This window comes from Mus musculus, chromosome 14 (assembly GCF_000001635.26).
Source record: "Mus musculus strain C57BL/6J chromosome 14, GRCm38.p6 C57BL/6J".
Classification (NCBI taxonomy): Eukaryota; Metazoa; Chordata; class Mammalia; order Rodentia; family Muridae; genus Mus; species Mus musculus.
This window is the reverse complement of record NC_000080.6, coordinates 118,742,462-118,756,509: the sequence shown is the minus strand read 5'-3', so window position 1 is coordinate 118,756,509 and position 14,048 is coordinate 118,742,462. Positions and strand designations below refer to the sequence as shown.

The 14,048-nt window shown below is 44.3% G+C and overlaps 1 long non-coding RNA gene across 1 annotated transcript; it reads left to right on the top strand.

Annotated features, from left to right (window-relative positions):
* The first annotated feature begins 664 nt into the window (after positions 1–664).
* Positions 665–8,290, top strand: Gm46484. The gene is made up of 3 exons (XR_001781464.2): positions 665–945; positions 3,602–3,766; positions 7,517–8,290. It is a non-coding gene; the product is annotated as a predicted gene, 46484 (long non-coding RNA).
* The last annotated feature ends 5,758 nt before the right edge of the window (positions 8,291–14,048 follow it).

The following is a 14,048-nucleotide window of genomic DNA, read 5'->3' as shown; positions in this document are numbered from 1 at the left end:
GGAGAACAAATGGATTAAGAGTCACAAGAACCTATTGAACACACTCATGGCAGGTGCGATAAAATGCCGCCCAGATCTAGAATGGAGAAACAGAGGCTCCCTTCAGCCCTTGGCTGTTCTTCCCTTTGTCTTGCGTTTTTATGTAGACATTTATGACTGTCCTTTTCCCATAAAGAGTCAGCAAAGTCCCTATGTATTCACTGTACCACGAAATGCCACGCTTACACAACCAGTAGACATGATGATGTCAGTGTGGACTCATGTCCAAGAGGAAGATGATTAAAAGATGAGAATTCCTCAGTCTCCCAGACCTCTTCCCCATCCACCCACAACCCAGTGTTTCTATCCCCCATCTGCTTTCCTTCAGATGCATCCAGGAGCTGAGAGGCAGTCGTTCTTAGAGAAACTACCACTCATATCCAAGGGCACAGCCAGAGTTGAACAGCTACACCCACAAGTGCAGGGGAAAGCAGGGGAAAGGCAGAAATGATGAGGATACAAAATAACAGGTTCGATGCTCCTCTCTGCTTTCAAACTGAGTGACAGCTGGGCTTAGAACATGAATCAAAGTCAGACATTGTTGCATAGACACTGGAACCAGGAACCCCACAGCGTCACAGGTAGGACTAGGGACAAACAAGGTAGACAACTCTGGTCAAAGGCTTATACTCAGGGATCTTTAAAGCACCCTTTTACCCCCCACAGAGCTCTCTTCCCCATGTAAAACTTTAGGATAGGGAGGGTCTGTTGTGTAAACTGAACTGTGGACTCCAAAGCTGAAAAACAGCAATGAACCCCATTTTGCCCTTCAGCCTGCTCTGTTGCAGCTCATTGCAGAAGCTGAATTCTAAACAGTGATGTCTTGCAATCTGTTGTCTGCAGGTTTATTTTATTGTGGCAGCTTGAATCCAGGGCCTCCAGAATGTGAAGGACATGCTCAGACATGTAAACGTTCTATTTTATTAAGTATATATTATGTATATTATGTATATATTTAATAAATACATTTATATATTTATTTTTATATTTTAAATATTGCACATAAATACTTTATTATAAGTCTATACTTATATAAATTTTAATGTTTATATTATATGTAAATAATAATATATGAATTATATAAATATAGAACATATATTAATAATAATGTTATGTTATATTGATATGATGTAAATATATAATATATGTTGTATAATGTATAAATTATATAAATGTAAGATATTTATATAAATATTTTATGTTTATTTATTTATATTACATATACATATATTTTGGGTTTTTTCTCCTTTTAAATTTTTAAATTTTTTTTCTCTTTTACTTGTTTACTTTATATCTTGCTCACTGCTTCCCTACAGGTCATCTCTTCCCACAATACTCCCTTAGCCCCCTTCTCTGAACAGGTGCCCCCTGAGTCTCCCCCTGCCCTGGCACTGCAAGTCTCTGTGAGGCTAGGTGCTTCCTCTCCCACTGAGGCAGACAAGGTAGCCCAGCTAGAAGAACATATCCCACAGACAGGCAACGGCTTTTGGGATAGTCCCAATCCCAGTTGTTTGGGACTCACATGAAGACCAAGCTGCACATCTGTTACATGTGTGGGGAGGCCTAGTTCCAGACTCTGTATTTTCTTTGGTTGGTAGTTCATACTCTGAGAGCCCCAAGGGTAGAGGTTAGGTGACTCTGTTCATCCTCCTGTGGAGTTTCTATCCCCTTAGGGGCTGCAATCGTTCTTCCAGTTCTTCCATAAAAGTCCCCAAACTCCACCTACTATTTGGCTGTGGGTGTCTGTCTGTTTCTGTCTGAGTGAGCTTGTAGGTGGAGCCTCTGAGAGGGCAGTTATGCCAGGCTCCTAGCTACAAACATAACAGAGTATCATTAATAGTTTCAGGGACTGGTGCTTGTCCATGGGATGAGTCTCAAGTAATATAATATATAACTTATAAAATATTTATATGAATAGTTTTATTTATTTTATATTATATATTTATATATTATACAACAATATAGTATAATATATAATATAAATATAATACAGTATAATTATTATAATTAAATATATTTATATATTTAATAAATATATATTACATTTCTATGTAATATAAAACATATATTGTGCAATATATAAGTATATTATATAATATATGATTATATAATGTTAAATATATTAATATGTTAAACTGTATTACTGAATTTCATTTGTATCAATTTGTTTTCAATGTTCTCTTAAAAAATTCCCTTTTCATCTTAGATTTTAATTTAGCCTCCATCTCTTTCTCTCTCTCATTCACTAATGTTGTCAGATTTTTGTCTATGCTATTATATTTTTTGAAAAATCAGCACTAGTTTCCCAATATATATCTGTGTGTCTTTGGGATCTTTTCTTTTCTTTTGGGTTTTCAAGGTAGGGTTTCTCTGTGTCACTTTTGTAGCAGTGAGTTTAGCTAACTGATCTGCGCTCCCAGACACCCACCAGAGCCCTCTAGGTTTGCGAATGAAAGACAGGCAAACACACACACACACACACACACACACACACACACACACACACACACACACACACACACACCAGTTAACTTTTAAATGCCTTGGCTAGCTCAAAGGCTGGGCTCTCCTAAACCTTCCCCCCTCTAGCAAATGCTCTGCTCCTCTCCAGGACTCCTGAGTGGTCAGTGGTCACTTACCCAAATTCTTACATGGCTGCTTGGCCTTCTTTCCTGCAGCTCTTACACCCATCCTTCCCCTTTTCTGCCGCCCCCTCCCCAGACATGATGATTCTCCCCCTTTCATTCTCCGAGTCCTGCCTCAGTCTACCTGCCCAGACACTGGCCATTGGCTCTTTATTGATTGATCAAAAGCCAACTGGGAACAAGGACCTTCAGCGTTTGGACTCGCAGCTTCCCGATTTTGGGGGCTGGATTATTTCAAAACATTAGAACCAATCCCCAATAGTATTGGCTGTCCTGGAACTCATTAAATAGGCCAGGCTGGCCAGGAACTCACAGAGATCCTCTGGCCTCTGCCTCCCAAGTTCATGAGTGGGCAGCTCTGTCCTGTCCAGAAGACAGTCTTTTCAGAGCCCCAGTTTTTGCGACCTCATTTTATGGTCCTTATTTCTACAAAAAACCTTATTGCAGGATACAGTCAGTCTGAGTTAGGGCTCCGGTGTGTAAAGGGGAGGACAATAGACATCCAGTGTACACTATCCAACATTGTTGCCCTCACTTTTATTTAAATTTTTTTTCTTAGAATATCATTTTTAGTCACTTTAGGGGTTTTGTGTAATTTTCTTAGAAATATCATACTTAGACTGCATTTACGCAATTAAAATTTAGTATGTTATGTTAGGTATATACAGTATATAACTAAAATATGCAGGGGAAATGCCCCCTGCAGCATCTTACCATTTCCATATTTAAGAAGTTAAAGGATGAGGAACAGCTCAGCGACAGAGGCCCCGCACTTAGCATGCTTGAGGCCCTGGGCTCGGTTCCCAGGACTGCAGCAACAGAGCTTCTAACACCATGTGCATAGGCGTGTACATATTTTCCTAACTTACTGCCAGCTCTAAATCTTCTTTGAAATGTATGCCCCCACTTCCTTTCAGTCATGACCACGCTGTGCCCTGCTCCGAGAGACCCTCCTTCACGGGTAGCTCTGACTCCCTGTGGAGGATGCAGGATGCCAGCATAACTGGATGGAAAGGGAAACAGGCCATCTGCCCTGCACAACCACAGGACCCAGATTGGCAACTGACTGTAAATGCACCAATGTAAGTAGGACTTACGTGGGAACACACGGTAAGATCACCTCAGGAGAGGCAGGCGCAGGAGCTCGCTGGACACAGGGGACTGAGAAGAAGCTATGATTTTTCTCACCTGGATCCCACCATGTGTCACCTGGTGTGTTCAGGAGCTAACAGGCAGAGAACTTCCTCCTGTGCCAGGAACTTGAGCTCAGCATAGCCCACCCCCACCATCCCCACTGATGCAGCCTACTTAAGTTACCATCTGCCCAGCTGTCCGTCTGTCTGCCCATTCATTTACTGGGGCCCCCTGCTGACCTTCATCTTTACAGTCTCCAGTGCATCAAACTCTGACCCTGCAACTTAACGCTATGGAGGAGGTGGCAGTGACAGTGATGGTGATTGTGGCAGTGATGGTGGTGGTGATGGTGGTGGTGATAGTGGCAGTGATGGTGGTGGTGATGGTGGTGGTGATAGTGGCAGTGATGGTGGTGGTGATGGTGGTGGTGATTGTGGCAGTGATGGTGGTGGTGATGGTGGTGATGGTGATGGTGATGGTGGTGATGGTGGTGGTGGTGGTGATGGTGGTGATGGTGATGGTGATGGTGGTGATGGTGGTGGTGGTAGTGAAGCCTGTAACTCCAAGAGCTACATTAGATCTCCAACTGGTTTAGTATTCTATTCTGCACAGACAGTTTCGGTATCTCCATCAACCTCTGCTTCTGCCTGCCAGGCCTCTTTGAAATCTCTTGAACACACACACACACACACACACACACACACACACACACACACACACACACACACACACAGAGAGAGAGAGAGAGAGAGAGAGAGAGAGAATTTACTATATGATGTGTAATGGTAATGTGTTATCTGAGTTAACATTAGTAGATAGGATTATAATAAAAAAAAGAGCTGGAGATAGCTCAGTGGTTAAGAACGTGTTCTGCTCTTGCAGAAGACCAGGGTTCAGTTCCCAGCACTGACACAACCACTTGGAACTCCAACTCCAGGTAGATGTGATATCTCTGGCCTTCTCGGATTTCTGCACTGATCTTTCAAAGGATCAGAATAAAAGAGCCAACGCTTGTCTCAGCCAGAGCTACCAAAGACACTGGGAACACTTGACTAATGGGCACCCACTAACCTGCCATGACTTGCAAGTTTACTGTTAATCAATGAATTATGATGCCACAGAAAGGTATACATGCACACATCTGTCTCTGACACAGCTTCCTCATGACGCCTATATTCTCCCTGCTGTTCCTGTCTGTTGTCCTCATTTCCCATCTCCCGTCTCTGATATAAACTGACCAGTGTCATATTTCTTTCCCGAGTTACTGATTCACTTGTTCACTGTGTACAAATGTGATTCACTTGTTAATCAGGCTTCGGTCATCACAATGGCTTCCAGTGGTGACTGGCTTCCGGTTAACAGTTCTGTTTAGAATGCAGTGGGCCCCTCTCCCCATTGCCGGACACCCAGTTGGTGTGCACCAGGAAGAGATCAATGGCAAGGATAGCTACTGGAGCAGCTAAAGAGCCCACTGGAGAGGCTGCAAAGCTGAGCTCTGTGAACTAAGAACCTGGTCTTATAAAAGAAACTAAGACAATGACAACTTTTTATCACCTAGAAAGAGGAACCACACAAGACATGTGAAATTTGAGGTCAAAGGTTACAAGTAAAAATAAAATAAAACAAAACAGAAAAGCAAGGAAATTCGTCTTAAAGATAATTCTGAGTCACCTAAAAAGCTGAGTCAGAGAAACGTGGCAGACTTGGTTGGTTCCTTGTAAGATTCTGGTTGCAGGTGTGGTAGATTTTGGAGGAGCACTACCTTTGGAGGGCAGCAGGCGTGTTAAATGTGTATCACACCCTCGTGCCTATGGATGCTCATTCTATTTTGGTAAGTTTATAGGTGGAACATTTTTATTTGCAGGAATAAATTCCCTCATCAGCTTGCTCAGGGGAGGTGCTGGGTGGGTGGTAGTGTCTATGTGTACACAAGAGTTGCAGAGTCATCCTGTCTCAGCATTTTTGTCTCACCCAGGGTGAGACTCAGCCTGAAAGCCACTGTCACACAACATGGAGCAACTTCGAGCCTATCAGTGATTTAGTCAGGTCATACCTGGTTCCCACTCAGAGCATGGCTATGGACCTCTGAGGAGGTCTGAACCAAGGAACAGCTGAGCGCCCCTGGGCTGGGACTGCTGGCTGCTCTTCCTGTTAGCAGGGTGTGTGGGTGGTAGGGATGGAGATATCCCAAGGAGCCAGAGGATGCTGAAGAGACCAGAATGTGAATTTCCATTCCCCCTCCCTTAGCCTGCTGACAAACAAACCAGGAAACCAACCAGCAAGCGAATCTGAAATGTTAACTCCATAAAGTCCTGGCCTCAGAGTCTTAGGAAGCCTATAAAGTCTACAGATGACTGAGTGCTCTCCTGCTCCTGCTCTATAGCCTTCTGTGCACGCTGGGACCTGTAGTGTCTACAGTGAAAATGAAAAGAAGCCCGAACCGATGCTCTCCCGCCATGAGTTTAGTGACTTGCTTTGTTACTAAGTTGAGAGGCCACACAGCTAGGCAGTTGCATATGGGTAGATGTCAGTGGGTGGCTTTTGATGCAGGAGGTCACTGCTGAATCTCTGTGATGCCTCCCCCGCCCCCCCCACCCCATCTTCTGAAAGGCTTGCACACCACCAATTATGCCACTCTTTTCTTTGCTGAATGGAAAAAAATAAAAAAGGAAAGGATGGGACTGCTGCTAGGCATGGTGGAGGAGAAAGTTTATTATAAATATGTATAAGAGCGTAGCCAGAGAGGCAGACACATCTGGGAGAGTCCAGACTGGTGATGACCCTGGACCGTGTGGGGAGAGGGGGAGGTGGAGGGGGAGAGGGAGAATTTAGTACAGCAGCCAGGCGGGTAGGTAACCACAAGGTCTGGATTATATCAGAAGGAGCCTCTGGGAAGCAGACAGCCCAGCCCCTGGGCTGGAGAGTTCAGGTTAGAGGGCAGGGTATGCCAGCCATACCCTATAACAGGTAGAAACTGAGGGATGCTGGGAACCTGGTGGGAGAACCTGGAGGCAGGTCTGCTTTGATGTGCTAAATGGGCACCTCAGTTGCTGGTTTTGAAACTTGACATAATTCTCTTTCTTTATACCTAAGATGACCTTTCTTTCCTTTTCTTATTTTTTTTTTCTTCTTCTTGTGCTGGAGGTTGAACCTAGAGCTTTGGCTATGGTTTGCCAGTAAGCTACAAGTCTCAACTCTGATCGGAGACAGGGTTTCACTACATAGCTCAGGCTAGCCTGAATGTATAGTCCTCTGCCTCATCCTGCATCTCAGCCTCTCAAGTGCTAAGACTCTAGATATGTACCACCACAGCTGGCCACCCGTTTTCCAATCCCGTAATACTCCCAACCCTGTAGTTGGAGTTTGTCCTGTCTCTATACTACTGGCACTGTGTACACACACTTCCTCTGCAAAGCCCATAGATATAGGTGTTTGCATGCTGTATAATGGGTAACAGGTTCCTTCAGGAACAATAGCTCTTTGCACTAGGAAATGTTGTGCTAAAGTACACATGAGATAAACTTTACCACCTTAACTCCACTGAGATGATTTGGTGCCATTAAGCACACTCACAATTGTACTTGCTGTTCTCAGCAGGGCATCTCTCCTGAGCTTATTCATCTTGATGTTGAAATAAAAACTCTGAATTTATTTACCATAACCAAGAACATCACCAGTTTGTGTAAATTGTTTTCTAGTTCTTCATGCAAAGCATGGATTGTAGATTCAAGCAACATTCATAATCCTCAGAGCACCGTTCTCCAAGATGACTTTGAAGGCATAAGAAGAACCTATCCTTCCTAAAGATGAAATCTAAGGCCAAGAAAATCAGGGAGACAGAATAAGAAGTCTCCACAGCCCCAGTAAAGAAGACACACATGTCACCTACCTCTGGCAGCCAAAGATTTTGTGGCTCTGGACATATACCATATAATTTTGGAACCGAGACTCCAAGAGAAAGAAACCTGTCCACGACTTCATTATTAGATTCTCTTTGTCACTGAGTCTGCCATGAGGAAGACAGAAGACAACACACACCTGTTCACTGTGGAGGCCAAAGTCAACCAGAGCTAGATGAAACTGGCTGGGGGTGGGGGGTAGCTCTGAGACACAGAAGCAGCAGTAGGTGCCCTGATCAGGTCTGGTGCACAGCAGGAGATAGAACCAACCCTTTCAGCTTCTGCTAAGTTGTGGATGTTGACATCAAAATTAATATCATCAAAACATTTCAACTGACTCATTTTAAATTTTTGTTGTTATCTTGCATACATTGGGCCTGTGAGCATGAGGGAGACAGAGAGACAGAGAGGTAGTTTAATGACAGAGCTCCAGACCGACATGCATCTCACACAGGAGATAACAGATGTCAGCCTCGGGGCTCAAAAGTTAGGGATTTTTATGGAGAGAGAGAGAGAGGCAGACAGACAGAGACAGACAGACAGAGAGGAGCAGACAGACAGACAGACAGAGAGAGACAGAGAGAAACACAGAGAGAGAGACACACAGAGAGAGACACACAGAGAGAGAGACAGAGACAGAGAGAGAGACAGAGACAGAGAGAGACAGAGACAGAGACAGAGACAGAGACAGAGAGAACCAAGCCTGGGTTTGATTCTCAGCATCACATAAGCTAGGCAGGTTGTATCTATTGAAAGAACCTAATGGGGAAACCCCCACTTATGAAGGAATGTAAGGACACAAGCAGGGCTATCTTGTCCGAGTCAATACCATCTGGCTGGAACCTCCCCTCTGTCTATTGCCCCTTGACGCCTGGTAAAGTCATACATCAACTGGTTGCTATGTGAACAAAGATAAGCCCCCAGCCCACAGGAACAAAGTCCCGATGCCCTTTTGCTGACGTGTAATCTTTCTGTTAATGTTTGAATGAGCCAGTCCCATACCTTTGTTGAAATTCGAGGCTGACATCTGTTATCTCCTGTGTGAGATGCATGTCGGTCTGGAGCTCCATCATTAAACTACCTCATGTATTTACATCAAGGCGTTCTGTTCTGTTCGTGATTCTTGGGTGCACACCAAATCAAAAGTTAAGTGGGGGTTTCCCCACTAGGTTCTTTCACTATCTGTAGTCTCAAGATTCTGGAGATGGCAACAGGAGGATAAATAGCTGAAAGTCATTTTCAGGTATATAGGGAGCTTGAGGCCAGCCCTGCATATATGAGACCCAGAGAAAGGAGGAGAGACAGGAAGCAGTCATAAAGGTATAATCCTAAATGCATGTCTTTAACAGTAAGAGGAAATGCTGATCATTTATAAACAGTAAGAGCTGCTTAGTTTGGACCTGGAGTGTCCTGAATGTTTATGACTTGTTCCTCAGCTTGTGGCTCTTCTGGAACCTTCCAGAAGAAGTGCCTATTTACAAGAAGTCTGAGCGACCTTGGAATATTGGTACTCAGACCCCTTTCTTTCCCTCTTTCCTCTCCTCTCTGCTTGGACCCTTTTCCATCTCCTCTTTTCTCTGCAATCTGGCCACCGTGAGGGGAGCAACTTGCTCTGACACATAATATCTGTCTCTCACCATAATATACTGCTTTGTCTCAGTCTTGAAAACTAAGGGGCCAGTCCACTATGAACTGACACATCTGGAACCCTCAACTAAAGCAAATAACTCCTCCTCACATTGATTATCTCAAGCATTTGCTGAGTAATAGAAACTAGACAATTTGTAACAATCCAGAGTACAAAGGACTCCCCGCCCCCCTCCTCATTTCAATGATGCAGTGCCACCTGGCTGTAGTTGATTTTTTTTTCTATTCCATTTCCCATTTTCCTTTGATCTTCTCCAGGATACTCGCTACAATGTTTACCTAAAAGAGTGACCAACATTTCCATTCAGAAGGATCAGAGTCCTTAGGTAGCCAGCCTGCACTGGCTTGATGCCGTCATTTTTAAAAAATACTTAGTAGTAGGCTTGGAGGTATAAGGAGTCACTCCATAGAACCCAGCCCTATTTGACTTGCTCTTTCCTTGTAAACTGTGTAGTGTTAACTGTGTCCTGTTAACTGTGTCCTCGTTAACTGTGTCCTGTTATTGGAATTATTCACGCCAGTAATACATTTCTTTTGTTACAGCTAATAGTCAGTTTCCTTGGAACTGTTGATGGATCCACGGTGAAAGTGTTCTTCTCTTAGAAACAAAGTCAGCAGAGATTTAAAAGGTAGTGAAATCAAGTACAGAGTTTAGAATGAGAGGAGTTTACTCTGTACTCTGCTAGTTCTTCCTGCACCAGTGGGAGGGGCTTATCTTGGTTGCTAGTATAATACATATGTCCTATAAAAGAGCAGGCCAGTTTAACCAGGTGTCTTCAGTCAGAGAAAGAGTCTCAGACAAGGAAGAGAGAGTAGTCCACTTGCAATAGAGAATAAAAGCCATTGGTGTTTGAGGACTGCTGTATTTGTCTCGAACCACACAAATGTTCCCATTCCAATTTTCATGGCTCCGGTCCCTAAGTCGAGTCCCTATCAGAAGCAGGAGAAGCTTCTGGTGCAATTTATCCCGCAATTCTGCAGCCCAAACCTCCAAATTGTGGAACGTTATCAGTCCCATGGCTAAAAGAAACCAAATTGTTTTAGGGCCACTGTACCGCTGTGCCACCATATGGCTCACATCATTAAAGACACAAGGTCAGATTGTTTTTTTATTTTTATTTTTTTCTTCTTTGGGTAATTTTTTTTTTATAGGGAGAAGCACCAGCCACTCTTGTGAATTTTTTTTTTTTTTTGATCACGGTTACCGGCATAAATGTTAACTGCAGCAGATACTGAGCATCCCAAAGCTCTGTCATCAAGAAGCAACTTCATTTTAAGTAACCATGACAATAATTGAAATAGCTGTTTTCCACTACACACCATAGACTATCTATATACCATTTTTCACTTGCTAAGACATCATCACTATATTCTATCCTGGTGACTGATTTTATTTATATTTATATATTCCAGGTTTAATGGCAAATTTTAGATTCCATCTTATGTGTGAATGGGGGGAGGGGGGCAGCTACACATGCTATAGAGGTCTGAGGTCAGCCAGAACCACCATCCCTGAGCCATCATCCACGTTGTTTCTAAGACGGCAAAGCTGATTAGGTTAGGCTGGCTATCAGCATCTAGGCATCCTCCTGTCTGTTCTTTCCTGGGGATTGGCACAAATACCTGGCTTTTTATGAAGATGCTTGGTTTAGGATTCAGGTTCTTATGCTGGCACCAGAAGTACTTTACAAACTGAGATCTCTCCCCAGGTCTTTAGATTCTGCCTTCAAGGTCCCGCCTTCTGTTTCGTTTTATTTGATGTTGGGTACTATCAGTCAGTATCCAGCCCAGGAAAACCTGAGCATCTCCAAAGCCATTCGTGCACGTGCAGTGAGTGAGACGAGACCTCAGGTCTCTTACACCCTTCAGCAGGAGCTGGAGTGTGTGAAGATGGCTTAGTAAGCAGGAGCACACCGGGCTCTCTGTGGAGTGTGCGGCTACATATGTTACTGGACTTATGGATGCCTCTGTATTTCGACCTGATGAAACAGGTCTTACTTCTGGCTTTAAATTATTTGTTTCCTACTCTAAGAGCTTCTTTGTGTGAATTATTCTGCTTCCATCTCTTCCCGAGCCTTTGGTATTTAACGTGTTTATGCGTATGTGTTTAAATCAGTGCTGAGGCTAGAGACTGATGTTAGATGTACCTCAATCTCTTCCTGTGCTGATTTTTGAGACAGGGTCTCTCACTGAACCTGGAGCTTGTTGATCTTTCTAAACTAGCCAGCCAGCAAACTCCAGGGACCCTCCTGGCATCATCCTAGTGTAGAGATTACTGGCATGGACTCCTCACACATAGCTTATACATGGATGCTCGGCCTCCAAACTCAGGGCTCATATATTTTACTGACTGGGCTATCGCCTCGACGCTAACATGCACATTTTTTTTCTTATAAACTACCTTTTTCTCCCAGTAGGATTTCAAACTCTGAAGACAAGAAGCATGCATCATTTCCTTCTTCTAGACCTTAAACCTAAAATGCAGCGATGCTTGAAGGGACAATGAAAAAAGCAGTCCATTCACCTCAAAGTCAGTCATTGCTCCTCCATTTGACCTCAGAGAATGAGAATTAAATTCAAAATAACCAAAGAAGCAATATCAGGCAACAGCGAGTGATGCAATCGTGAATGATTAGCAGAGATGAGCTGTATTGGGATCCCTGAGGGCTTTTGTTTGGGAAGGAAGGACCTCAGTGCTCGCCTTTCTGGATTTGCTGTTGGAAATGAGGAAGGCTCAGTTGGCCCTCCAGTGTGCTGCTTGTATTTGGTAAGCCAACAGAGAAGTAGTTTAATGAAAATGTTTAATATTAACCTCTGAGGTGGGGGCGGGTTGGGGTTCACAGTGTCACAACTGACAGTGTCCATAAAGGTCACAATGACAGTGTCCTCCTAGACAGAGCACCCCCTAGTTAAGGACACCACCTCTGTTCATCTCTGCACACCAGGGCAGTGGTGGGGGGGCGGCGCTACAGAACACAAAGCTGCCATAGTTTCTTCTAGCTATGTGAGCATCATGATGCTAACTGTGACGTTTGCTGTGTTTTGCTAAGTGAATTCAGCCTCAGGCATTTCCTGAGGGTGGATGAGAGTGGGTGAGGTTTCTGGAGCCCAAGGGGCGATATTCCCACAGAAGCAACCCTTTCATGCATTTACTTCTGCAGCGTTGGGACCCAAACCCAAGGCCCTGAGCATTTGAGGCAAACAGTCTACTGAGTCCGTGAAGGGATTCCACCAGCCCGTGAGCTAATTTTTGTTGGGTCTGAGGTTGTTGCTCCAGTTGTACTGTATGTACTGCATGCATCTTTGCATGTCTGTAAAGATTTTTAGGGAGTCTTTGCTGGGGATTACTTCACTGAGAAAAGACCTGAGGATGTCTGGCAGCATTGGCCTTAGAGAAAAACAAGATCAAATTAAACCCGAACAAAAGCTCTCTAGCCAGCACAGTCAGGGACTGTCACCAAAACAATACAGGGCTTCCCCCGAGTTGCTCAAAGTTCAATGGCGTCTGGACCACAGGGAATGGATTTAGGGTTTCCTTGTATCCTTTATACTGAAGATGCACATTAAGTAACGAGGGCATAGTGAGGGAAAGCTAATAGGGACTTGCAAAGGAAGTAAAGACCACAGGCCGCCCGGAGCTTGAAGAGTTTAAGGAGGGGAGGGGAGAGGCATGAGTCAGTCAACTACTTTAAGACCTAAGCTAGAAAGAAAGGCAGAAAAAGACCTATCAAGAATGGCCCAGGTGCTGGGTTAGATCTGTAACCTAGTGGCGACTGCCTGTAATCCCAGGAAGGGAGGTTCAAGGCGACCCTTTACCAGTTGAGTTCAAGGCCCGCCTGTTTCAAGAGAAGAAGAAAAGAGGGGAGAAGGATGTCCTCTAACTTGATGGTAGAAAAAAACCCCAACAATTTAGGAGTTTAAGATGCCTGCCACGAAGAGATTCTCCAGTGTTCTTCTGGTAGTTCAAGTTTAGGTACAAAGAACTGTCAGCTACAACTGAATCTTCGGGTGGGGCCAACCTTCGAACTCCTGTTCTCATCTCTGGTGTTCCTGTATGTGCCCTGCTGTTTACTGATGTGAAAACGCCCAGTGGCAGGATCTATCTTGATGCATGCTCCCCTGCAGCCTTCCAAGACGACTTGTCCTTCCAGTTTCCCAAGTCACAGAGTCATGGGTTCCCTGTAAAGACATTTCAACTGGGAGAGAAGAAAGTCAGGGACTGAAGCCATATAGCTAAGAAGAATTTGATGTTTTAAGCCATATCACCTTGGTGATAAGGCCAAGGAAACCAGGCAGCTACTCTGGTCCAGCTCCCATCAGTTAAACAGGGGGTCTCTTGCTTTGCCTGCAAGCTTCCAAGGGTATCCTGGGCAGCAGCATCTCTGGACACATCAGCTCTCCTCTAAGGGCCAATATATATCTCCTGACTCCTGGCCCATCCCTCAGGTGTGTTGTGATGGACTCTAGACATTTGATGCAAACCGTTGTTGTCCTTGCTCCAGCTCCTAAGAGAGAGATGATGTGGTGATGTGATGTGGTTGTTTGTCTTATCACTGTGATAAAATATCAGACACAGCAGCCCAAGGGGGTGGGGAAGGGTTCTTTTGGCCCATGGTTTGTGACTCTAGTCCATAAGGATGGCATAAGCACTGTGGTGGGGATGTCATCTTTTAATACCTTTTAT